Source organism: Anneissia japonica, unplaced genomic scaffold (genome assembly GCF_011630105.1).
Source record: "Anneissia japonica isolate Jap-2015-1 unplaced genomic scaffold, ASM1163010v1 scaffold432_len584295_cov189, whole genome shotgun sequence".
In the NCBI taxonomy this organism is placed as follows: Eukaryota; Metazoa; Echinodermata; class Crinoidea; order Comatulida; family Comatulidae; genus Anneissia; species Anneissia japonica.
This window is the reverse complement of record NW_022725334.1, coordinates 60,250-66,644: the sequence shown is the minus strand read 5'-3', so window position 1 is coordinate 66,644 and position 6,395 is coordinate 60,250. Positions and strand designations below refer to the sequence as shown.

At 35.5% G+C, this 6,395-nt stretch overlaps 1 long non-coding RNA gene across 1 annotated transcript in view; it reads right to left on the bottom strand.

The window, feature by feature from the left end:
* The window catches only part of LOC117112720, a 5,704-nt gene extending 1,984 nt beyond the window's left edge, over nt 1–3,720 (bottom strand). The window contains exons 1-2 of the long non-coding RNA XR_004446081.1: nt 3,600–3,720; nt 487–549 (exon numbers count right to left, since the gene is read on the bottom strand). This is a non-coding gene — a long non-coding RNA (uncharacterized LOC117112720). The remainder of the gene's footprint in view (nt 1–486; nt 550–3,599) is intronic.
* Between the last annotated feature and the right edge of the window lie 2,675 nt (nt 3,721–6,395).

The following is a 6,395-nucleotide window of genomic DNA, read 5'->3' as shown; positions in this document are numbered from 1 at the left end:
GGAGACTCCCCTTTTCAATCAAAAGGCATTTTTTTTTACTGCAAGCCAATATTTGATTATTTTTTAGAGTATTGTGAAAGTCAGTAAGCTACTAATTCAAATTGTACCCTGGGCTTTTGCCCGAGTAAAGGCTGATACATAAAATTGGGTGTAAAGTAGGGGATGGGCTTATACCCGGGGTTGGCTTATAATCAAGTAACCATGGTAGTTCACATTTATAAGCTGAAAACAAACAACAAATTTTAATATTGATACAAATACTGGTAATAAAAAAAATAAATTACTGTAAGTAAAAAAAAACTACATATTTGTCCTGCTTTAGAGGACATCAGTAAATTAATTAATCCATTGTTGTTAATTAGCTCAGATTGCAAAAATTACAGGTGTTTTACTATAGGTATCATATAAACAAGCACCAACAATTCATGCACATGCTTACAAACAACAAATCACACGCCAATCTATAATACATGACCACCACAATACCTGTTTGCTTCCAGACGCGGGCGTCGAGCTAGAACTCGTTGATGTACTTGCTTTTGTGGACTCCTTCAGAAGAATAAAGAAATTTAATTCACAATTCTAAAGGAGAGGACTTGTCAAAAATTGTTTTTTTATTGTATTTCATGATCTCAAATTTTATAGTAAAAGACTGGTTTTCGGAAAAGCTGCAATAAAACATTCAATAACTTATTGAAATATAAAAAATTATCCATTTTTTATATAATTTTAATTGGAAACCTTCTTGTGTCTGTTGAACTATGGTAATCTTTACGGTATGTCTCTCTATAATACGAATAAATCGTATCTGAATTATCTTTAAAAAAAGTATTCAAGCAATTTCCTGTGAGCAACATGGCCCATGCGAGAGTTAACAACGAGAAAGAGCAGATTGTCTTTCAGTGCACAAATCAGTTTCTATAAAAAAAATATTTGCGACGCAAGATCGCTTCATTCTAAACCACAGGTAACAGATTACCGCTCATGCGTAAACAAATGGTGTAACAATATCCTACAGAAATTGAGTAACAACTCAGTGCTGTTACAATAGCCACCTTCGATCAACTAATTGCTTCAGTCTTGATTTTTCGTGTTCTTCCTTTTTTCTTCTTGATTTATCTGATGCAGAAATAATTTTTCTTTAGTATATTCTGGTTCAAAACTGTAACCTTCATAGAGCGATGCCATATTTTAAATTACTATGAATCAACCTGCAAATTATCTCTATATTAATGACAACTTTAAAAACTCTCCACACAATAATCGAACGAAGCCTGATTGTTGAGCTGCAGGGTCAAACCACAAAAGCCTGATGCATATCGGCAGGGTATTTTTTTTTTTTAGAGGGGGGGGGGGGTGGAAGGCCCTTAAAGTAGTTTTACTATTTTCCCTCATTTTTTAAAAATGCAGTATAGTTTCCTCATTCAGAATTATCTAGATTCAGCCTACAGGCTTTAGAAAAAAACAACTTTTTAATAAATAACGATCACAAATAAGCATGTACTTTCAATTTTACGAAGGTATTTTTCAAGGCATACAGTGTTAATAAGTAGCTGCTCAACGAAGCGTCCCACTCTGTCTCAGCATACGCCACGGAGAGCTCAAAATGGTGAGGTTCAATTTGTCGTACACTTCAGATGTTTTGTTATTTTCAGAATATTATTATGAAGCTGTTACAGGCCATCCCTTTAATTTAAAAGTGGACATAGTAGTCACTACACTATAAATAAGATTAACAATTTTCAATCCTATAATAAATTATATATAGCCGGAGTTATGTTTTGACCTAAAAGGCTTCTTCTATGAATTTAATGATCTGTACAAAGCACGAACCCCAGACCAAGCTTGTTTTATTAAGCATTATTTTTGAGATTTTATACCATTCTGTAAGTGGTGGGTTACATAAGAGTGTGAAGAAATAAAGATTAGACCAATAGCGCGATGATGATCTGAAGTTTATTACAATATATTATATTTCAATCATATTGAACAAAAAGGATGTAAGAAAGGCTATACAATTCATTTTAATAAATTATGTTATTCCATAACCTGTTATAAAGAGCTTGTGGCCGAGTTGACTAGTTAGTGGCCGAGTTGACTTGTAGCCCTATTGGCTTATAGCCAATTTGACTGTGGCCGAGTTGACCTGTTTCCAAGCAGCATATGCCAAATTATTAGGTATTATTATTATTAAATTAGGCTAAAAGTAGGCCTACCTGTATGCTACCCTATACAGTATTGGCCTAGCCTACGTAGGCCTACAGCCCACAATTGCCGCCTTCGCACCACGCGTGACTGGCGAGGACGTTGCGTTGTCACGCAGAACGTTAGCCACGCGTGGAGTTAAGCACAAAGTAAACAATAGGGTATACAAAGTTTATCCTACATATTTTGTTTATTTTTTATAAACAGTTAAATTCGTTCCCGGACGTTCATGTACTGTTTATAAGCTACATGGCTGGATCAGAATAAAGTAAGAGTTGATTCACGAAAGTTAAGCCTACCTTCCTTTCGACCGGACTCACTGACCTCTATTTTTCTAATTATATAAGCCTAAGCGAGAGGCCTATGTTTTTTAGGCCAACACGATCGGCACCGGGTATAACTAGGCCATAATTTTCGATTGGCTTCATCGGCTTTGTACATAATTATATGCAAAAATTCAACTCCCATTTTCGGCTGTTATTCATGTTCAATATTTTACTAATAATGTACAATTAAAATAAAATACTACACAGCGTATTTTGCTCGATAATATCTTGGATCTGAATTCTTTACTCTAATTGACAACTGTTTACTGTAGTTCAAAACATTGTTTATTCCTGCTAATCGACCCATCAAAACAATCAACATTCTCGTGGTGTAATTGTTTATCAGGCCACGTTTTACGTGTGGTGGTAGATCCTACTACCACGCAACTACAACGAAGTTACCACGCGTGCCACACGTGGGGAATGTTGCAGCAATTGTGGGCTGTACTGTAGGCCTAGACCTCTGACAGAGTAGCTAGGCTAGAGCCTACTTAGCCTACTACTACTACACTAGGGCCTAGGCCTACAGTATGTAGTACAGATAGGCCTACTCTAGACTGTAGTAGGCCTAGGCTAGTATAGCCTATAAGGCCTAGGCCCTAGCTATGGTAATTCCTAGCTATTACTACTAGGTCTAGGCCTGGCCCTATGCCTCCTAGCCTAGCCTTGCTAGGCCTAGGGGCCTACAAAGTATTTTTATTTAGGCCTAGGCCTTTAAAATAGTAATAATTTGGGCAAATGGTGACTGCTATATCATGATCGCGGGGCTTAAAGAAATTGTGAGTGTTAATATGTATATCCAAAGAAGAACACTATGTTTAAAAATAACACTAGGCCAATCATAGTGATCAAAAGCCATCATACATGCGTCTCTATCTAGCTAGGCCTCGGGCCTAGTGTATCCATCACAGCACCAGCGGGCCCTATCAACCTTTTATTGACCGCTGGAGATAGGCATCATGCCGAAACAAAGCCTGTGGAGATGAGTTTGATTTCGAAGCACACACTATACATCAAATTACGAATATAAATAAAATCTGATTATCTATCACTTTTAACAATTCTTACCGGATATCCTCCTGGAAACTGTCTCATAGGAGAACCCGATGGGGGCTGAGGAGGTGGAAATCTTTGTTGCTGATTTGGTCCCGACATGAATGGATTGGCCGCCATATTGTAAATTTAGCTGTAACTCTTTGGACAATACCATTATGTTTATGGGGATTTTAGGTCCAACGCACAGTGGGAACAGGGCGAAATCAAAGTGTGCCAACAAAAGTCCATTTTGGTGACTATGGCTTTTACACTTTTCACATGATCGAAGAAGGGTATACTCTGGAGAATCTATCCTGAAAATATTTCACGTTTAAATGAATTTTAAGGGTGGTATTTTTCAACAAATGTCGGAAATGTCTCTATAAATATTTCAAATGCTATAATTTACTACATTATATCAAAACACGTTTTTTTTTTCTTACAGAAAATTCGGAATTACTTCAAAATATACACGTTTCTTGTATATATAAATTGGGGAATACAAATATATGTTTTGGTGTAAGTTTGAAGTTTGCATCAATAATAAAGATATAGATAGATATTCTTTCCACACCAGAAGAAAACCCACAAGAGACTTAAAAACCACCCAAACCGGGACGTCGAAGTATGGGAGGATCTTTCCAGAGAGTTCGCACAAGGGTAAAGTACAAAAGATGTTGACATAAAATGTACGCACAACTTCTTTATGCATTGCAATGGACGTTCAAGAAGAATCGATTTTAGAGTCTACTAATATGTAGAAAATACATAGGCCCCTACACATTTTATTTCTCCCCGACGAATTGTAGTTTATCTCCCCAACGCCGGGGAATTGTAGTTTATCTCCCAACGCCGGGGGGGGGGGGAGGCTCTCCTTGACGGAGACCTCTCCTCGACGGGACCCTGCCCCCTCCCCCTCCCCCACTCGCTGGCGTCACCCCTGAAGCGCAAACCGGAATCGTTCACGACAGGTGAAACATTGCTCCATTGCTTTGTAGCTTCATAGCAAAATGAGACTCCTCTTAGACCAAAATAAAAGTAGCAAAAAAGCATTGCTGTCCTGGTGGTAGAGTATACCTGTCAAAGAGGACAGCAAAAGTTCAAAGCCTCCTCGTTGACACTGCACTGAGAATAAAAAAAACCCAATAAAACTACCATTATCGATACTTTTACAATATAGGTCTAATATGATTGAGGACGGAATTAATATATCATGACAATGGTGTTGGCCTAACGTCTGACAATTCCATGGAATCGCAGATGCAAACACATAGGTATTAAAGGCAATTTACTTAATATAATCAAGAACATTTATTTTAACGTGCAATGTAAAGTATTATTTGGGAGTAAAGCAAGGATGCACCCTCTCACCACGATTGCTTTCAATATTTATTAATGAACTGTATAAAATGATAAAATGTAAGAACTTGGGTGCAAATATTTTTAATGTTAAAATAGGTAGCCTCTTTTGGGCAGATGACGTGGTATTAATCGCAGAAAACGATCGAGATTTGAATTCACTATTGGAAACGGCCTCAGAATTTTCACGAACATGGAAACTTTCGTTTAATTATGAGAAATCAAACGTTTTAATCACAGGCCAAAGAATCAATGTACATAGGAAATGGCAAATAGGTGAAAATTATATATCAGAATCAGAGACGTATAAATACCTTGGTGTACACATATCTCAATCGTTGTCTGATACATATTATATAAATGAAGTGATTAGGAAAAGGTAACCGTATAATTGCATACATAAAATCTATAATATCTGAGCAAGTAGACTTTGACAGAGTCTACTATGGTGACCTGCTTTGGAAAGTGATCGGACTACCTACAATAAATTACGCATGTTCTGTTTGGCTCTGTATAGTAATGGGAAAACCTCACAAGAAAAAATTGAGAACTTGCAATACCAAATGGCTAGGATAATACTAAAAGAACCAAGAAATGTTGCTAAGGAAGCATTGTACGGTGATTTGGGATGGCAAAGCATCGTTTCCTTACAAAATGATTACAGAGTTCAATATTTTAACAGATTAAAAAAAAATGGAAGATTGTAGGTGGTCTCGTTTCCTTTTCAAAGCAATTTTATCCGTCCAAGAAAGTATGACATGGCATTGGTTATCCAACATAAAAGATATTTTAAGAAAAACAAATTTTATAGACAAATTTAATCAAGAATCATCAACTAAATGAATAAAGCCATTTAGAAAAATTTAAACAAGTTGACTATAAAGAGTTGTTTGCTAGAGCTCAAAGCAAATCAACATTAACAGAATATATTATGTATAAAGGAACCCCAAATTTTGAACAATATTTGCTAGATAAAAATTATTTTAAGAGTATTAATTTAAAGTTTAAAGCAAGATCAAATTCTTTAGATCTTGAGGGTCGTAGACAATCCTGGTCAAAAAATAACACAAGTCTCTGTAAGATTTGTACTACTAACGAAAAAGAAACAGTAAACCACTTCTTCTTTAATTGTACTTTACTAAACTCTGTCACAAATGATGTATACTTAAATCTTAAGAACAGCCTCATAGAAAATAAGTTAAATACATATTGGGATATGTTTAATTGTGGATCACAAGAATTAAAATGCCACTTTATGCTTGATAATTTATTCACTGAGAATGAAACATTAGGAGAAATTTTTGATTTTTATTGTAAACAATATTTAATTAAAGCATGGACAACTAGATCTACAATAATATCAGCATTACCTCTCTCGAAATTTAATTAATTAATGACAAACAAAATATATGATGTAATGTAATTATTACTTTTATTATTATTATGATACTTATTATTATTGTATTATTA